Below are 21,216 nucleotides of genomic sequence, written 5' to 3' on the forward strand. Positions count from 1 at the left end.
GGATTACATGTTTAAACAATACAGGGGGATTACAGCCTGAATCTGAGGTGTGAACCATGCAGGGGGCCAGTTAATCTCAGTACTGATACCATTTAAATCTTATACAAAGGTAAGCCATTAAAGCAGCCAGACAGGTGGGGGGCCACACAGAGAGGGGTCGCGGGCCGCCAGTTGGACAGCACTGCTTTAGAGTATACATTCAGAGAGTAGTTAATGTGTAACTGTTGTCCGAGGGTGGTGCTTGGTCATTGGCACCCTGAAGATGCTTGGATCAAAATAGCACAACAATACTTTGGTACAACTCCCATTCCCAGTGACTAATTTTGTGGGAGTCAACCTGGGAGTCACCAGCAATAATAGCTACTGTATTCACCCACCTGTCGCCATTAAAACATGCAGAGCAGGGAGATGTGGGTATAGGGGTAAATGAAGCGTGTCTGTGGGAAGAATTGGGAGTGGCTAAGGCTTACCCAGTTTATAATACAACCAGATTTGGTACTGAATATGCAGTTTTTTATTCATGGCCCAGAAAAGTTTAATAAATATCAACCTAGCTAAGCAACCTATCTATTCTTTTAATGAGTCTGGTGTGTCTGTGTTAAAAATGTGTACCGTGCTAAACGTAAAAATGTAAATTTACGTTTTATCTCAGTAATAGGAAGGAAGCCAAATGCTGCCATAGTGAGTTTTGGAAGTGGGACTTTGAGGGTTTGCCGGTTTTATTGTATTGGGTCTTTGTCTATTTATTCATAAATATCTTTCTAAATAGTGTGAATGCGAGCTCCCGTAATTGTGATTGTAGCATCAAAATGATACTTTGGGGCTTGTGATCATAAACAAACCTATTATACTATGTGCCCTGGCTGTCACTTTGGCAGGGAAAGGGTTAAACACCTATTGGTGCCTTTGAACTTTGCACTCCATTTGCTTTCTGCCTGATTACTCCTGAAACACAGCCTACCTCCTGCTCATCCGGCCTGCTTGTATGGCCCAGCACAGGTCCCCTCTCGCCACTAGATATACTGGGAGAAACCTGACCTCAAGGCAGTTACCCATAGCAACCTATTGGGTACTTCCATGACAGGGGAAATAATCAATTGACCCTTCATCTTGTGGTCATCCCACCTGACAGTTTTGTTTTATGCTATGGGACTATTTTGCCAACATAGGTGCTAAATTGCCCCAGTGTGGTTACCCATAGCAATCAATCATGACTAACTAATCATTTTCTAACATTTAATAGGCTGTTCAAGGCTCAATGCTGGTTGCACTAGGTGCAGTTTATCAACCTTATTAGTAAATGATCATTTGTATACAAATAATAAATATTATTAAACAATTAATATCAATAAATAGGACCTTGTCAGTAAAAACAAAAGAAAATTATCCATATTTGACATGTTTTTTTCCTAGAGCAGGCAGTGCTACATTGTCAGTTTTTCACAAGCAGCTCCAGTTCTGTATGAGCCCATCTGCTAGTGTATTGTCCATACACCGCACAACTCTATAAAGCCTCAGGACCATAATGTTTTTATTGATCACAGAGACAAGAATTATTTATGAAAAAATCCTGCAAAAAAATAAAATAATTATAATTAAAAAGCATAGAATATGGATGTGTGGTTCCCCTGTTGAACCGTTGGCTGACACCTTGGGAGAATGCACATTATACAGGAGTAGGATTGCTACACTGCAGCATCTCAGTAAGGTGAGTAGGGGGAAGGTGAAGTCTCTGTAAAGCACTGCAAAAATAAGATGCTATATAAATAACAGATAATAAATGAAAGAATAAATTGCAAAAGTTTTCAGTGGAATAAAAACAACAACATTTATTGGCTCAAATAAATATGAACATAAACATAACTCATAACAAAAGCATATTTTTTTGAGCCAATAAATGTTGTTGTTTTTATTCCACTGAAAACTTTTGCAATTTATTCTTATATTTAATTCAGGACTTATCAGTGGGATATTACTGATAGATTCCCTTTCTGAAACCTACTTATCATTTATAACAGATAATAAATAAATACAAAAACCTTTAGACAACATTATATGAAGTAATGATGTATTATATGTGGTCTAGGTAGATATTGTATAGAGTTACACAAATGATAACTGTACATTAGGTTCTGTTGGTCTTGTGAATTCTCTTTCTGCATGTCATGGATAGATAATAGGCTGATTATGTACAGACAATATTATATTATTACCTATCTCTCTGATTTTATAAGTGTATGAATGACTTAGAAGCGGGCATTGTGTGCGCAGTATCAGTGTATTAGAAACGCAGAATATAGATGTGTGGTTCCCCAGTTGAACCATTGACACCTTGGGAGAATGCACATTATACAGGAGTAGGACTGCTGCAATAAAGCATCTCAGTAAGGTGAGTAGGGGGAAGTAGAAGTCAGCTGATTCCAAGGTCAGCCTATGCAGTTTTGCACTAGGTATTATATGCGGAAAAGTGCTGTGCATGCTGGTGCCTGTAGTTCTGCTTAGTAATGCCTCTGTCCTCCAGTCAGCGTAAAATGGAAATGTGCGGGTTAATCTATACACAAATGCTGCTGATTTTTTTTCTACCTCTTATACAGCTTGTATTGTAGATGCAAAAAATACAATAACAAAACAATGCAATGCCATTAATGACAATGGAAGCACCAGAGTTGACTTAGTCGTCCCATCATGTTATCCTAATATCCATTATAGATGTTTGGGCTCTTTTTCTGCAGCCAGCGGTACAGTACAGGTTTGTATATTTAATAACTGGCTAGTATCAGTAATATGTGAGTGCATTTTTTTCTCCTTTTAACAGGATTGGATTCAAAAGTTTTACCCAGTGTTTCTTCTACTCTTATGGGTTGGGTAACATGGGTGACTAGGTTGGTCAACGCGACTCCATCTTCTTAGCACCTTTCCAGAGGGACTGCTGTAAGATGTCATACACATTTATTGGGCAGGTGGGTGCTGTTTGGGCCTGCCAGGGCCTATTTTGAATCCCAGTCTAGACCTGCCAAGCAATGTTAGGAAGGAGTCTCGGAGCATAAAGCTGCACTGCAAAGTATTGCAGCACTACCAACGCTCATCTGAATCTATGCATCAGTGCCCATAGGCCTACACTTTCCAAGGGCATGGGGGAAATGACATGCCTTTCAGGTTCTGCCTGCTGCATCCAGATAAGTGATTTTCATCTGAGAATCCAGTGTGGAATGCTGCATGTGGTAATCCCTAAAGAACAGCTAATTGTAGCTTAGGGAACAACAAGGTTCTGATGCTGCCCTAGGGTGCTGGGCATCAGGGAAAACTGTAGCATTGAACATTACAGGTCACATAAAACAGCCTATATTTAAAGCATTATTTTGTGTAAATACAGTCTCTCAAAGAAAACATTTTTCTAATACTGCGTACCATTCGATTTCACACACAAACCAAAGGCACCAACATACTAGGTAACATCAGCCAATAAATGGACAGAAAACTGTTTATTGCCCTGCGTGGCTCTGTACCTGGAATTTCAAACATTATCTTGTTGCTTAAGTCAAAAAAAAGAATTAGAGTTTTGTTTAAATTTTTAATTTATTCTTAATCTTAAAGTTCAGGCCCTCTTCATTGTCTAGTCTATCATTCAAAACCTGGTTGCTATGATGACAGACCCTAAGAACCAGACAGCAGTTAAACAGTGACAACTTAAGCACCACAATAAAATGAAATATAACATAAAATAGTGAATGAATGATATACAATGTACAATGATATAGTCTACATAATTGGAAAATATAACTTTTGAAGTGCACAGATTTCCGAGCCTATCAACGTCTACTCTAATCTCTGAAGATGTAAAAATATTATTCTGGGGCTGCATTGCCCAATTATCTTGATTTCCAATGAGCTTCCAAATATATGTATTGCCACTATCCCCTATCATCCCATGAAAATATTTAAAGATACTTGAAGATCGAAGGAACGGGTAACACTAGAAATGGTAAATGAATAACATACTAACTAAAGAATAGTGAATACTTTGATGAATATGTTATAAATAGGAAACTACAATTTTACATGGTATAGATGTGTGTGTGTGGGGGGGTAGTTACATTCATAATATAACGTCAAGCTTATCTGAGAGCCACAGCAGACTGAGCTTTCATATACGCTTCTGAGTGCAGCCAATGATATCAGAGGGGCAACTGAAAAAGTGAGAATATGGAAACACAGAATCAAGATCAGTCTTCTCTCTTTGGCATTGCTGAACTATCAGGAATTAAAATTTAAAGCTTCTTAAAGCTTATAGAGTTAAGGGCAAGGTTAAAGGCAGTGTAGGGAACTTTATTCAGCCGCTACAGATGAAATTATCTCTCGGTTATATCTCATTGGGATTTGCATGTTTTTTTGGCTGTAAGAATTTTCCGGCCATCCCTGTGCCGTGTTTTGTTTGTTTATATTGTAGCGTGCAACACGCTGCCCAAACACAACACAGTAATGACACCCAGCCATTAGGAGTGTGCCGTTCAGTTACAGAACGATAAAGAAGCAGAGGAGGAGTTTTGCAGTGAGAAAGGAGGAGGACGGAGTGAGATATTGAGGTGGTAGAGGGAGGGAGAGACTTTGCTGGGTGGAATACTAATCAACCTAGTTCACAGTCTGCAGCAGCCTGGCTGCAGACATACACACACACACACACACATACATATATATACCCTGGAGTCTCAAACACAGCACATGCTAAAGCTCTCTCTCCATCACACATTCTGAATGACTGCCTGCTACCATCAGAGAACATGGCACAGATCTCACCAGCATAGCTGCCTTAGCAGTCTTCCCATTGGGGGGTAAAGTCATAGGTGAATGTTTACACCTTTGACCTTCTATGCTTTTGCTTGCTCCAACTTTGCCACTTTTTTCCATTTCTGCCTGTCACCCTCATTGTATTTTCCGCTAACGTATTTTTGTGGAACTGCCACAGATTACTTCTTGCCGCTTTCCTCACTTGTTTTTGTCATCAACTTTGAACGTGTGACAGAGTCCCTGCTGCTGCTGCTGCTCTGAACAAAAGAAGTCAAGAGGATCAGCTCTGCCCCCATGGCAGGATTATTGGCATCATTAAGTTTCATTCGCGCTGTCCTTTCCTTTGCTCCAGCTGAAGCTTTGATCCTCTGTGCCTGAGATTCAGATGGACGTGTGCAGAGCATATTTTGAATCTGTGTACCGACCGGCTGTCATCAGCTTCTGCTTCTCACCAGCATAAAACACCATTTCTGCATCTCTATCAACTTGGCACGAAGCAATGCAGATGCTCCACAGGTTTTAGTTTGTGTCTTTGACTACAGCAGTTGGATGTTGGCACCGGAGACAATTGCTTTGGCCATTGTTTCACTAATTGCCAAGTAATCTTTTCCGTCTGAACCCCTAGATGACATGCAGTCCCTCATATCTCCTGTGACCAAAGCTATTCTGGTAGCTTTGTTCATTTTTGCCATTCTGCTGATCCTGTATGTGATTCTATGGTATATCTGCCGTGATGTGGATTGCGACCATGGGATTTGATTTAGCATGTTGGGCAATAGAGTAAGAAAGGGGGTTTTCCACGCAAGGTGAAAAAAAAAATGGACCATTCACTTGCCACTGTATAAAAGCCAAGACCTGAAGCTGACCTTCAGAACTCAGGGTGACCTGGTAAGTCATCTTCACAGTCAAAGATTACAAAATTTGTTGCCATATGAAGGGTATTTAGGGATCACATTATTAAAATTAGATTGTAAGCTCTGGGGGTAAAAATCTGTTTCAGTAAAATTCTCATAGAACATAAAAATATTAGCATATATGTGAATAAATACAATATTTATTAGGAAATACAGCCAAACAGCACTGTTAAAATGTGTGCTTTACCCAATATTTTTACCCTGATTGAGCACAAAATGATTCTCTCCATGAGACAGAATACCTGATGCTGTATGTGGCTCCTTTACTATCAGGGAACTCCAAGACTATTTATTTTTCCGAGCAGGACCTATCTTAGCCTGATTCCACTAGACCCAGACTTGACATGAATGACAAGTTATAGTCATCATGAGATTCAGAGCCCAAAGCGCTGGAGTATTGATCAGTCTTTGAGGAGGGTTGGAGGTTACAAGAGGCAACAGTTGTATGTTTACTCAATATGGAGACTTGTGCATTATACAACTTTTGGCTGTTTTGATTGTGTATTCATATATTTCTTGCAAAATAATCTATAAGCAAAATAATTGACTCTCCCCACAATTTAAATAATAGTTCTTAAAAGCCAGTCATTTAAAATTAGTCTCACCATCTCTTGCTATGAATGTGTGTTTATATGATATATATATATATTTTGATGTAGAATTTAAACACTGGCCAATAGTGTTAACATTGCAAAGATTCTACTATTTCAATTCTCGGGGGCCGGGGGGTTGTTAAAGTTGTGTTACGCGTGTGTGCACTGAAAGCCTACACTGCAGTATAAGACTGATTTGTTTTGTCTTGCAATATTAAAAGAGACAGAAAAGGACAGAAGCTTGAGGATGCTTTGCACCCTGCATTCGTATGCAAGAGATAATATCAGCTCTTTCAAAGAGATGATGAAAAGAAACCCTTGGGATACTAAGAAAATTGTAATTGAAAAAGCAAGGAGTTTATTAACAAGGTTTGAAATTCTGACATAAGCGACGGTGAGAAAACAGAAACATTTTCCCTTGCAGTGTTTGCATAACATATATTCTGTAGTTATGCAAAGAAAAGTGGTTTGCAGATAGATGGATAATGTACTGTATGCCATACAATTCAGTATAAAAAATGTTACTGTTACTGAGTTGTCCGTAACATACAATATTATAGAGACTATAGAGGCCTATACTGTATATCAAAATTCAAATTGTGAGGTTTAAATATTTTTCTACTTCGAATAAACCCAAAATAAAAAAATATTTAAAAAAAACGAGAATTTGCTTATTTATTAAAAAATCCAAATATAAAAGACTTGATTAAATAAAATTGAATAAACTTGAATTCCTTGGGTTAGTTTACAAGCTCAAAAAAAGTTCAAGTTTTTTTAGTTTAATAAATTCTTGGTTTGATGCTATAATTCCGTGTTTTGGCGCAAAAAACTGGAATTGCGGTAAAATTAAACACAAGTATCAATAAATCAGACCCTTAGATTTCTGAAAAACACTGATAACTAAACTATTTGTAATTTATATTCATGCAAAATTTGTGATTCTTAAAAGCAAATATCTCCAAGTCCTACAAAATCTCAATGCAAGCGATCTCAGCCAGGAAACTGCAGACCTGTAAGTGTGACATCTTGACTGGGGAAACTCTAAAATTGGTTTGTAAGAAATTCTACTCAATAATGAATGAAGATGGAATATCTGTGCAATTTTTTAGTAGCTGTAACAAATTAAGTCCATAAAGCCCATTATTTTAGACATTTAGAGCTGCTTTATATGGAAAAGTAATAATATATATTTAATTACATAAATGTATGAATGTATCCTGAGCTTTTCTACCAATAGGAGTGCTTTCAGATACTTACATTTACATAAAATATTAGACTTCAAGTGCAGAGTGCAGCAAACATATCTTACACTAGCATAATAAGCATGCATTATACAATCTGTGCACTGAACTAATACAATAACATCAGAAATATATTCATACTTTCTCTGGAATCCAATTTAGCCTTATAAATTGACCTTCTCTATCCGTGCAGCCTAAGTGGGGGTTTTTTTCAGACTGGAAGCTGCTGTAATCTAGTGAGAAAGCAAGGGGGGAAGCTGATTCACAATATTTTAGTAAATATTTAGCAGAAAGATGTGACTGTACAAGATTCAGTTTGTTGGAAAGCCAGCTACCATTCCTACCACATATTTCACAAGCCATAAGCATATTTTGCATATTTATATCCAACAGTGGGAAACATATTGCATTTATGAGAGAAAAAGACACAGAATGCCACACATAACCACTTTTTAGAATTGGAGGAGTTAGGCCTATACACTCATTATTGTCTACGTGCCCCCTTATATTTCAATTCCAGTTTTCTCTTACGATGAGTTTGTAATCTCCTTTTAGTAATCTAAAATGACTTTTTATCCCATCACAGACATCCAGTTATTACTGCTGAAATCCTCTGTGAATTTTACCTTCCCACAATGTCTAACGTTCTTCTCCGACTCTCTTTAACCTTTTTTGCCTTTGTTTTCCCAAGGGAAGCACTTTTTCCATTGACCAATATGTCACTGCCATTTCCCTTTTCACTTATGTGTTAAGTGTATAATTTCTTAACATTCTGCTATTCTAGATAAACTGAAGCTTTACAACATGTTTTACTCTTTTATTCTACACTGTCTTTCCCTCTGTAAGATTAATCAACCTCTTATGATTTTTTTTTGTTCTTGTCTAGTCATTTCTTGCTAATTACAAAATTATATTGTACAAACCAATCTTATTTTATGACAAACAAATAGGAATGCAACAAATCTAGGGTTTGGTTAAGGATTCTGCCTTTTTCAACAGGATTCTAGCCAAACCAATCCTAATCCTTGAAATCATGTGACTTTTTGTCACATAAACACAGAAGTTGACGGAGGTTCTCTTTAACCCTTCCTTGTCCTGATTTGCATAAGCAAATTAGGATTCAGTTTAGTATTCTGCCAAATCTTTCACAAAGGATTCCACTAAAATAGTGGATTTGGTGCATCCTTATAAGCTAACTTAGCTTGGTTTTTGCCTGTCCCTTTGGCCACCTACACAGCCATATTTAGATATGACAATGTTTGGAAAATGTACAAGCCAGAAATTTACCACTCAGATCACATATAAGGGTGAAGACACATGGAGCAACTTAGTAGCAGCTACTTGTCACAGCTACTAAACACCAGAAAATTCCCCTGCCATAGACAATACTGAGAATTGCCTCTGCCAAAACACATGTATAGGCAATTACCAGTAAATGATCAGTATTGTCTATTTTTACAGCCATAACAAGTAGCTGCTATTAGTACAGGTATAGGACCCGTTTTTTAGAATGCTCGGGACCAAGGGTATTCCGGATAAGGGGTCTTTCTGTAATTTGGATCTCCATACCTTAAGTCTACTAAAAAATCGACAAAACATTAATTAAACCCAATAGGAATGTTTTGCATCCAATAAGGATTAATTAAACCTTAGTTGGGATCAATTACAAGGTACTGTTTTATTACTACACAGACAAAGGAAATACGTTTTAAAATTCTGTATTATTTCCCATTATTCTATGGGAGACGGGCTTTCCAGAATTTAGAGCTTTCTGGATAATGGGTTTCCGGATAAGGGATCCGATACCTGTAGCTCCGTGTGACTTCAGCCTAACTTGCAGATAGTGTAATAACAGGACTCGTAATTAATGAACTGAATGGCCTTGCAAGGCCAGGTCAGCATGAGCAACAAAGGCCAGTATGGCCCTATTTTATTTAGCTATCCTTAAGATGTCTATCTGATATATACAATAGTTTCTATGCACCCCCTCAGATGTTCTTCTTAAAGACTGTTCTACAGCAAGAGGCACCCTTCATTTTCAAGTGCATTAGTTAAAAGACATTAGATATAACATTTGACTGCTCAAACGATCTAATTATTGAGTTCTATTGATTGACCATATTGACTCAAGTATGAGTGAGAACAACTACGCTAATGGTACATGTACCTGGAATAGGAAAAGGCATCATTTGAGCAGGGTTTTCATTAAGTGCGGTCATTCTGTGATGCCTCACACCACAGGACTGTCATATTGCACAGTGGCATTATTAACAAATGTATATAAACTTTTAATATGATATATACACATGATATATACAACTAAACAGGTTGGTGCCAGACTATAAAGAATACAACCACAGGTAAACAGAAGCACCACATGGGATTTACCTTGACATGATGCCATGGTATGGTGGTTTAGCAGCTTTATAAGTATAAATGTGTAAGGAAAAAGGAGGATAAGGATTGATTTAATGAATACATTTCTCAGTTCCTAAACTTAAAAGTTTAGTAACTGACAAAAGGCAGCCATACAAAAAAGGAGCTTGGTAAATGTCAGTATCTGTAACATAAACATTACAGTGCACTGTGGGGTCTCCTAACCCACTCTCTATACTTTTTAAATCCTAATGCCAGGGAGGATTTGGCACCCTTGTTTATCGGTTGGAAAACTGCAATATCTTTGGTAATATATTGTATTATATATATTGTGATAGAATTGTATCTTACTTCTTACCCCAGGAACCCTTTACTGCCTAGGTTCAGTCTGACTCCATCTGGAATAGGAATGCAGTCTGCCCTTTATCTAGATTCACAGTTGGCTGGGGTCTGTGAGAGCAATATCGTTGGTTAAAAAAAGTTTTTATTTTGCTGCTTATGCCTGTTAATAGTGAAATTAATTTGTTTATATCTTTCACTTTTTTCACAACACCAGTCGAGTCGCCAGCCCAGCCCAAATGAATAACATTAGGAAGTTTATATTAGTAAAGTTATACCAAATCAATGAAAGGGGAAAATTGAAGAAATTTGCCAATCCTCAGGCGGAATATGTGTTTTAAGAATTTAGCACATTCATGAAAGCATCACATCATTAGAATATGTTTGTTTGATTAATCAACCACAACAATAACAACATCAGACTCCATTCTGTCCCTTTGAGATCTAATACAGGTATGGGACCTGTTGTGCAGAATGCTTGGGACCTGGGTCTTTCTGTAATTTTGATCTCCATACCTAAAGGCCACTAAGAAATAATTAAAATATTAAATAAACTCAATAGGATTGTTTTGCCTCCAATAACGATTAATCATGTCTTAGTTGGAATCAAGTACAATGTATTGCTTTATTAATACAGAGAAAAACGGAATAATTGTCATATTATTTGATTAAAATGGAGTCTATGGGAGATGGCCTTCCCATATTTCAGTGCTTTATGAAAAATGTTTTTTTTGGATAATGGATCCTATACAGATATGGGATCCCTTATCCGGAAACCCATTATCCAGAAAGCTCTGAATTACGGAAAGCCCGTCTCCCATAGACTCCATTTTAATGAAATAATTCTGAATTTTAAAACTGATTTCCTTTTTCTCTGTAGTAATAAAACAGTACCTTGTAATTGATCCCAACTAAGATATAAATAATCCTTATTGGGTGCAAAACAATCCTGTTGGGTTTAAATAATGTTTTATTGTTTTTTTAGTAGACTTGAGGTATGGAGATCCAAATTACGGAAAGACCCCTTATCCGGAATACCCTTGGTCCTGGGCATTCTGGATAATGGTTCCTATACCTGTATCTATATTATACCACATATATAATTGTTACCAAATGGTAATCATCATTAGCAATGTGAAAAAATATGTCAATGCTAACCCAAAGGGAATTAAAGGAAACCTATTTGCTTGGGAAACTGTGGCTGCATTATCAGTATACAATAGGATTTCTTACTAGCCAACTGAATATGGTTTGATACTAAAGCCACGTGAGCCATGGAGAGCAGAGTGCCCAATTCATTTCTACAAGAAAATGATACTTTGCAGATATTGTTATATGTTCCTTTGGCTGTAACAATTTTCAGCAAATTCATCCATACAAGGCTAGTGTGTATGCTGAATCAGACACCATCTGCAGACTAAAGTTCCACTCTTATTAGCCATCTTCAGAGCTGAATGGAATCAGTATTTGATTGCAAACAGACATTCCAAACAGGTGTTCAAACAGTGACCCTTCTTTATGTATATAGGCAAAACTTTGATTATTCTTATTATTTCTTTTATTTTTCATACTGTATAAGCTAGCTCAATGCCTGTATGAAAAGTCTGATGTAAGGATGCCAACCTAAAATGTACATTATTTATGGCCTAATTAATCTGCTAGAATATGACTGTAAACATTCAGTGCTCAATATATGTTATTAATACAATGAATGATAAATGGTTTCCATGTCTGTTATTGTGATGATATACAATATTATCAATAACAGTCTTTGTAATATGAATATCTAACGTTATTTGCATGGTCAGGGTAGCAGATTAGAGCTCACCACAGGAAAATTCACCCACTTCCTAGTGATTCCTATGCAGTGTTGGACTGGGACACCAAGGGCACACCAGAAAACCTCATATCATGGCCCACCAGCTGGAGCCCTAAAAAACTCCCTGTTTGAGATGTGTATTTTTTTTTTTAATGCCACTGATAAATATAGCCTAAAAGGCACTGTTTTTTGCCCTTTACATTCCAGTTTAGTCAAGTCTATGGGAAACATTTTATACATAGAAAAATCAAAGCAACCAGAGTGGCAGTTTCCAGAAAGGCATATTCAGGATGTATTCTATGTCGCAGCTGTTCTCTCCTGTGTGTTCTGTTTGTTGCATTATTGCTGTACAAGCTGTGTAAGAGCACAGACAACACAGTGAATGCAAACAGACAGTGTGCTGGGGGAACATCTCTGTCCCTGTGCTGTTTAGAGCCCAGATTATTTAGTTGTTGAGGAATCTATTAGTTCTTGCTCTCCCATTTACACTGTGCAATTTTTTTCTATGAAACCCCCCCGCCCGCCAGCTCTATGCAATTAATGGCCTCATTGGAACATCCTGATTATCTGTGCCAATAAATTTGGCCATCACAGACTCCTAAACTAACTATTTCCTATGTTTGTCACAGCCAGGAAAAAGGAACACAAGCAGAACCTGGAAAGGGTAAAAAAGAGTTAACATTTTGTACTCCAGAAAAGGCAAAGGGCCCACCAAGGTGAGGCCCACCTAGTATCCCAATAGACCAGGCCGACACTGTTCCTGCAGGATTTTTAGAATCGTATTCGTCAAATGGTGAACTCATTGATAAATATGCTTCTAAAAATTCCATTGGAATGAATAGAAAGTGGATGATTTTTTTGCTGTGTTGTTCTCTAATCTCACTTTTTGTATGGGGGCCCTGAGAAAAAAGTGAACCACACATGGTAATGGAGTCATATATGAACAAAATGGGAGCCAATACCTTGGTGTTATGCAGCAAAAAGATTGATTCCAGCTTTTTCAGGGTGCTCTAACGATATGTTTGCTGCATAACATAGTTAAGTTGGGTTGAAAAAATAGCAAAGTCCTTCAAATTCAACCCCTCCAAACGAACCCCAGTGCACATATATACAACACTCATACCAAGCTTATATAATACTTATCAGTATCTAAACTAATTATCACATAAGCCTTGGATATTATGTTTGTTAAAAAAAAAACACTCTTAAAGGCTTTAACAGGATCTGCCATTACAACATCACTAGGAAGGGCATTCCCCAACCTCACTGCCCTCACCGTGAAAACCCCCTACGCTGCTTCAAATGGAAGTTCTGTTCCTCTAATCTTAATAGTTTTTATGGGAAAACTGTCTATAATCCCCTCTAATGTACAGAGTAATCATGTCCCCTCTTTTCCAGAGAAAACAACCCCAACCCTGACAGTCTAACCTCATAGTTTAAATCTTCCATCCCCTTAACCAGTTTAGTTGCACATCTCTGTACTCTCTCCAGCTCAATAAAGACTGGAGCCCACTATTGCACTGCATATTTAAGGTGAGGCCTTACCAGGGACCTACACTTGCCAGTGTACAATGAATGTATGACAGGTATGCGGTACAGAACCAATGCCTGAACCCTGTCTCTTCATTTCTTAAAGAAGTTTTCTATACCTGCAGAGTTCTACAAACACCGAGGTTGGATATATGTATTGTACTAGTCTCTATCTGCAAGCTCCATGGCATCCATGCCTGCTGCTGCAAAATGACAGTAAGTGAAAGTGGCAGAAGCATGAAATGCCATATTGTGGTTCCAAGACACATTAAATATACTGCCGATTAATGTGAAGAGTGTAAAGAAGCAAGGACAGCCCAATTACCGACATCCACTGACCTGCCCATTTTAACCATTCTTCTAATTACATTATAATTGACCAATTAGTTGATTTGTTCTTAGTTATTGGCTGGATATGCATGATAAAATAGGTAATCATTAACTCTGCTTACACCATTACATCAGAATTACTTGTACTACAGAGTACCAATATATTGCATAATCAATAGGAGCAGCCAGCTGAATATTGTGGTATTGTCAGTATCCAAGCTATGTAACATATTGAACTTAATTGGAAAGATGTTTGACTAGGAGATTTGGATTGGTTTGTTTCTGTAAGAATTGGCATAAGTAGCACCATCCTTTCTCATATTTATCCAACTGGAGGTGAAGTCTATGGTAATATGCATTCTTTATTTGTGGTCCCATTTTGGTTTGACTGTTTTTTTGTTTACCGTGCATATTAAGTATCTTAGTCATTACTAGCATGTACGTCTTTCACACACAGCTACTAACAAGATTATGGTGATGTGACTTGTATTTAACTCATTCCAAGGAAGACTCTCCCAAAGGTATAATATACTTTATACCAAGGGCAACATCCCTCTGTAATTTATTCAATGAAGGAAGGTATGCATTTTAAGTGTTGCATTATCATTAATCCCTGTAGGCATTGGTTATGTACAACAAGATGTTCTAGATCAGTGTCATCCAACTAGTGGCCTGCACCCCCCCCCTCGTGTGGCCCCTCACTTGTAAGGCTGCTGTGACTGCTTACCTTTGTGTAAGCTTTAAATGGTATCAGTACTGAGAACTGGCCCCCTGCATTGTTCACTACTCAGATTCAGGCTGTAAACCCCTGCATTGTTTACACCTGTAACCCACTTTATTTTTCACACCTTTTAGTTCCTGCATTGTTCACAGCTCAGGCTGTAAGTGCCCACATTGTTCACCTGTTCACAAACTATGGGAGCAGTGCTGGCATTGTGTCAATGGATGTACTGCCTGCCCTATGCTGCCTGTGTGTGCCATACTCTGCCTGCCCCATGCTGCCTGTGCGTGCCAATACTTTGCCTGCCCTATGCTGCCTGTGTGTGCCATACTCTGCCTGCCTTATGCTGCCTGTGTGTGCCAATACTCAGCCTACCCTATGCTGCCTGTGTGTGCCATACTCTACCTGCCCTATGCTGCCTGTGTGTGCCATACTCTGCCTGCCCTATGCTACCTGTATGTGCCATACTCTGCCTGCCCTATGCTGCCTGTGTGTGCCATGCTCTGCCTGCCCTACCCTGCCTGTGTGCCATACTTTGCCTGACATATGCTGCCTGTGTGTGCCATACTCTGCCTGTCCTATGCTGCCTGTGTGTACCACACTCTGCCTGCCCTATGCTGCCTGTGTGTGCCATGCTCTGCCTGCCCTACCCTGCCTGTGTGCCATACTCTGCCTGCCCTATGCTGCCTGTGTGTGCCAATACTCTGCCTGCCCTATGCTACCTATGGGAGGTGAACCTGGCAGGAGTTTGTTAGCATTTGGAAAAAGATATTATATGGTCCCTAAGGAGGCATATGGATTTAAATATGTCTTAATATGACACAATACACTTCTTCTCACATATAAATGAAGGGTGATATCCCTGAAGTGAGCACCAACCATTTGGGTGTTTGCTGCGCTACCACCATTAATGTGGGTATGGTCTTAAAAACTGATGATAACATGGGTGTAGTTTGAAGTGGGTTTGGTTGAAAAAAAGGGAGTGGTCAAAACTGTCTTCCATTATTGGCCCTCCACCATGTAGACCAGAAAAATTCTGGCCCTTGGTACCACAGAAGTTGTACAGCACTGTTCTAGATAATTTGTTGTGTTACATGGAGGGTTATGGAATAAAAGTTATAAGCAGAATTCAGATTTACAAAATTATGAATGAAAATGCACATTCTGTGGTTATAAACACCGTGAATTATAACTGCTCACAGTGCTTTCGTACATACCTGTTGGAAGGTGGCATGCTTTTTATCCTGTAAGAAATTGAAACGCATTGGAACAAACTAGAAAATGTGCAATTGTTTCTGCTGCCTGATGAGTCAGTTTATTAGAGGAAAGCTACAGCAAGGGGGAATGCTTTGTATTGTACATAGTTAACCGTTTTTATTTCATCTACCTCTTTGCTTTTTTATTCCCTGGTTGAAGGTGGCAAAGTCTTCTGCAATTTATAAATTCTGCCGATTTCACGAATCATTTGGACAGATTCCTAGCCGCCAGAAGAGGCAGAAGCATTAACAGTACAAAATGTTCCATAAATATGGCGTGAAGCTTTCTGAACATTTTTTTCATTAGCCTGTACTCATTTTGGCTCCCTGCGTCCTTTGCACAATTTACAGCTCAGTTGGGTCCAGAAAATAAAATATATTGTCGGCTGTGCATTAACTGGCCAATACAGTATATCAAACAGATACAGGGATACTTTCAGCTGAGTGTGACACTCTGTAGGTTTCTTTAGCCCTAATATCTAGGAAAAATGATTGCAAAGAATATATGACTTTATCATTACAAAACGTACATATTTCATTTGCCAAAATTATTATGCCTAATTTTCGTTAATGATTTAGGTAAATGGCCAGAAGATCGCATAAACTGTAAAATTTATCACAGATTTGGCTTACTATCTATTAGGGTAGATAGATGTTTGTGGTGCAAATTTGTCTTCTTGAGTGAAGCTATACATGAAAAACCTTTGGCTAATTTAAAAGATTAAATGTTGAAAATGCTGTTTATATAGGTGAAGGGACTTCTTTTCTTGTGTTACCAACAGGAACCTTTAGGTAATGACAAATGAGGAGATTTATCAGCTGTAAAAAATGTGCAATATTTTATCTAGTGGAAATTGTAGAGTGCAGCTAGACCTGGCTGCTGACCTTGGCATATGCAGTAACAGGCACTCTCTTGCACCCCTTAGTGCTCTTGCACTAATGCTCAGGGTCATTATTAATAATATAAATAAATCATTTTGAATGTCTGACATTCATGACATAAAAAGTCTGAACTGAAAAGGTCCATGTGGGAAAAAGTTGCAATAAATTGTCACACAAAAAACCAGTGTCAAAAAGCAAAGAAGGATCCTCCAGGGAAGGGACAACTGCCATTCACTTCTACATGATCTCGGCAAGTTTTAGCTGGCGTATGTTGCAAATGTTTTAGCTGATTTGTCGCACAGTAAATCTAAAAAAAATATGAGACTTTTTTCCTGTGACTTTTAGCGCTAAAAAATTCTGAGCATTAGTAAATGCCCCCTTAAAGTTGTCCCTGTTTGCAGCAATATATAACTTAATTCTTATCTGCCATGCGTTAAGACAAAGGCAGTTGAAGACCCCCATCCTTTCTATTCTCAGCGGAATCCATGACTGATGCTATGGTTCTATCTAAAGAACCCTGTTTACAACCTGTGTGATTAATTTAGCTCTGAGGACAGATTCAGAGAGTAAGTGAGCAGGTGGTATTGACTCTTAGCAGGAAAGAAAGGAATATAAAATAAGATATGACACTAACCTATATGGTCACGTATGGCATTTTCATGGGGTATTTTCCTAGCTACGCAACATTGCTACAATATACTGTAAGAACTGTCTCTAAGATCACATTACACATGAAACCAACTACATTTACCATTAACCTAAAGGTACCCATCAATGGACAGAAAATACCATATAGAAAGTCTATCAGCGTTGCATGTGGTCTTTCTGTGAGTATCAGTCCAAGCAGCTGATTAAATTGCTTGCAGCTCCTGAGGAAGTGTGACGCACAACACACGAAACGCACAGTGCTGCAGATTTGGACTGAGTTACCAACTTGAATTTATTATATGCTTTGTGATGCTTCAGAAGTTTGTGGGTAGCCTGCATTTAGCAGGGGATTTTATTTTAATAAAACTATATCACGCTATTGGCAAATCTTCTTTTCTGTGTAACTGAATGAGGACTTTGTGTTCATCGTAAAGCCTCTGCGTTCTCGCTTTGGACATTATTTGGCATTTACCTCTGTGTGTCTGGTCAGTAGGCATGCTTACCATATTAGTAGTCAAGAGAGCAACAACCATCTTGGCTTATACTTATTGGATGGGTGCTCAAGCAGCTGGGACCCTTGCAAGGGGTAAAAGAGCATATAGAAAGAATAATGCTGCGGCACTTTCATTTGCAAACGTGAAAAAGGTGATCCTTTATCTAGGTCAGGGGTGGGCAAACTACGGCCCGCAGGCAACATCCGGCCCCTTGGCCTTTTTAATCCGGCCCGCCGCCGACGCCAAGTCTCATCACGCGAGACTTGGTGTCATTGGCGTGCCGGAATTAAAGAGACGAACGGGGCCGTAACGCTGGCCTGGCCCTGCCCGCCCTGGCCTGGTCTGGCCCGGGGGTGAGTAAATGTGGCCCGTGAGCCAAAAAGTTTGCCCACCCCTGATCTAGGTCAAAGACCAGCCAACGTTTCGGGCCTTCTCTTGCCCTTTCTTAAGGCTTACATGCTGTTGATTTTTACTGTAACAAGATTGCAAGTTGCAAGGCAGGTTGCTATCTCTGCTATATGTTTAACATGTCCACCCAAATACATACAGTCAAATGCCCCTCACCCGCAATGTTGCCAAGCGAGGGGATCTTCACCCGATACCCTGGGGCCAAATGATCGAATTCTACACGCGACAATGGTGCAGTCGGTTCGGGGACCACATGCGGTCCCCGATCCGACTGGATTTTCTAACCTGGCCGATCAATATCTGGCCAATTTCAGGCCAGATATTGGTCGGCCAGGCCCCTCGGTTCTGCCCCTACACGGGCCGATAAGCTGCCGAATCGGGACCGATATCGGCAGCTATAATCGGCCCGTGTATGGGGACCTTAAGGAAAGGTTAGCAGGGAGGTGACAAGGGCAGCATGGGGGTCTGCATACTTATGTAGCAGAGTGGACAGAAACACCCCCAAATTTATTTGGAAATAATGAAGTCATTTTTGTGGTGTATTATTCTTACACTTCTCTATATATACAGCTATATATTCCCACTATATTAGCCTCTGGAGTTTTATAAAATATTAATTTGTCTTTTATAAAGTAACTTGTGATTGACAATAGAACATAACATGGGAGTCCCTGTGGTGCTAAGCCTCTGATGTTTAGTTAGGAAACACTGTACGTTTTGTAGTGATGAAAATAAACGGCAAGTTTTTACCGTTTAAGGCAAGCTAAGTGGTTCTTCACATGAAGACCAATGCACTCCAATGAAAGTCAGCTTGTAAATAAGTGGCAGCTGATAATGACTTGTATTATTAAGGGATAATAACTAATTTATTAGTACCATGACACCAGCATGGGAGTAGTAGGCATGTATCATAGAGTACCAGATTTATACATATACTTACTTGTCTACCCTATCACCAAATAATTACTGAAGAATAAATGAATCATACACAATAACCGACACCAGACTTTGGAAATGCGTGGAGAAAGGCCGCAGGTGTTTATTTATTCATAAATCAAAGTTTCAATAACCAAAATCAGATATCAACATCTCGTATGTAAATTATATTTTATAATAAACCTTCTTAGCCAGGTACTGTACTTTCAGTGCCCGCCATGCTGAAAAGTTCTGCCATGACCACAGCCAGAACTAATATTTACTTACGGCCAACCGAGAAGAATACACAGCTGCGACATAATATATATATTTTTTTATATACTACGAAAAAAGGGGGTGGGTGGGATGGGGATTTCCACACCCGGTGCTGACCAGACTGCACAGCTAGCCTGGGTAAGCACCTTAAATAACCTTGTGTCTGCTGACTGTCAGGTGGGCTGTGTGGACCAATCAAGTGGGAGCCCAATGTTCCCTATAACTTCACTAATACTGTCCACACAGCCCACCAGACCAAACTCAGGAAGCCAGCTTCATGCCACACTCCCATGCCCAGCCATAGGGGGTAAAACCCCCAGCTGGGCCAGTATTTGCAATACACTTGCAGAATTCCATACATTCTAAAAGCAAAATTCTGATCCTCTTAATGGTCAAAGCGAGTGCCTGATGAATATTAATATTCAGTTTTAGTGGTGAGCTTTTTGGGTTGAAAGCTTAAAGGATTTTATGAAATATAATGATGCTTCACATACTGTGTACCATGTCAGAAGACGTAGATATCAAGAGATAACCGTCCTGTTTCCCGAAAGGGTAATGGAAGTTTTTTGTAGCATTGGAACATTTCCAAGGAACAAAAAAATATGTGTTGACTGACAATTGGTATTTGTGTGGTCTTCTTAGCTGGCCGGAGTACATTGCTCTATCAAAGCTAAATGTCAGCTTAATTTGAACCTCTGTTAAGTGTTTTGGAGATACAAAAAAATGATGAGAAGGTGCGTTTGAAGAGCATCTGGTCAAACTGCAACTATCCTAATAAAAACCAGCACAAAATAGAAACATTCTCAGCAAATCTATATTTAAACAAAATGCAAAGTGTTCTGCAGTTTCCAGGTGCTGGCACTTACGATAAGGTTAAAATGACATCATGAACAAATATAAACGTGTTGTAAAAATATATCAATTTGAATAATGGCTCTGCACTCTCAAATGAAGTTAGGGCTAAAAATCCTTTTACAAATAGTATTTTGATCTCAAATAATTCGTTTGGTTTTTAAATTTCCTTATTCTCTGTAACAATAAAACAGCACCTTGTACTTGATCCCAACTAAGATATAATTAACCTTTATTGGAGGAAAAACAATCCTATTGGGTTTGTTTAATGTTTAAATGATTTTTATAGACTAAAGGTATGGCGATGCAGATTACTGGAAGATCCCTTATGCAGAAAACCAGTTCATTCTGGATAACAGGTCTTATTCCTGTATAATAATAAAAAAAAAAGTTCACACTTTGATCATGGGGCCCCTGTACAGGCTCTCCTTTCTGCAACCACACCAAAATGACACCCAGAACAACCATGCTTCACTTTATATGAACGGGCAGAGTTGTGCAAAGGGGTTGGCCATGTCTTTCTGCATCACTTCCCTGGCCTGTATTCATTAGGGACTGGTAGCTTGGCACTGGAATCAAGAAACAGATAGGCTCTTCCTCTGAACATGCTTCAGTTTGGCCATAAGTTCCAGGAAGCCAAAGACAGGTAGTGATGCTAGCAGTAGTGATGCATGGGTTGGCCAGATACCTGCAGTTCTAGGCCAATTGCCCCCTGCATTGGCTTGTAAATGTGTAGGCCATATTCATCACCACCTCAGCCAACCCCCCCCCCCATTGTGTCCCAACCCAACATCTGCTAGCCAACATGGCTTACTACTGTTCTGCTAAATAAATTAG

The 21,216-nt window shown here is 39.0% G+C and overlaps 1 protein-coding gene across 9 annotated transcripts in view; it reads left to right on the top strand.

Moving 5' to 3' along the window:
* LOC105945140 (zinc finger BED domain-containing protein 1) overlaps positions 1 to 21,216 on the top strand; it is a 78,564-nt gene that overhangs the window by 24,732 nt on the left and 32,616 nt on the right. For 2 of the 9 annotated variants that reach the window (XM_012957613.3, XM_031896686.1), the window contains exon 1: positions 4,655 to 5,673. The exons of the other annotated variants lie outside the window; for them this stretch is intronic. The gene's annotated coding sequence lies outside the window, so the exon portion shown is untranslated. Of the gene's footprint in view, positions 1 to 4,654; positions 5,674 to 21,216 lie in introns of those variants that run through there. 9 annotated transcript variants of the gene reach the window in all.

The sequence above is a fragment of the Xenopus tropicalis genome, chromosome 2 (genome assembly GCF_000004195.4).
Source record: "Xenopus tropicalis strain Nigerian chromosome 2, UCB_Xtro_10.0, whole genome shotgun sequence".
NCBI classification, from domain to species: Eukaryota; Metazoa; Chordata; class Amphibia; order Anura; family Pipidae; genus Xenopus; species Xenopus tropicalis.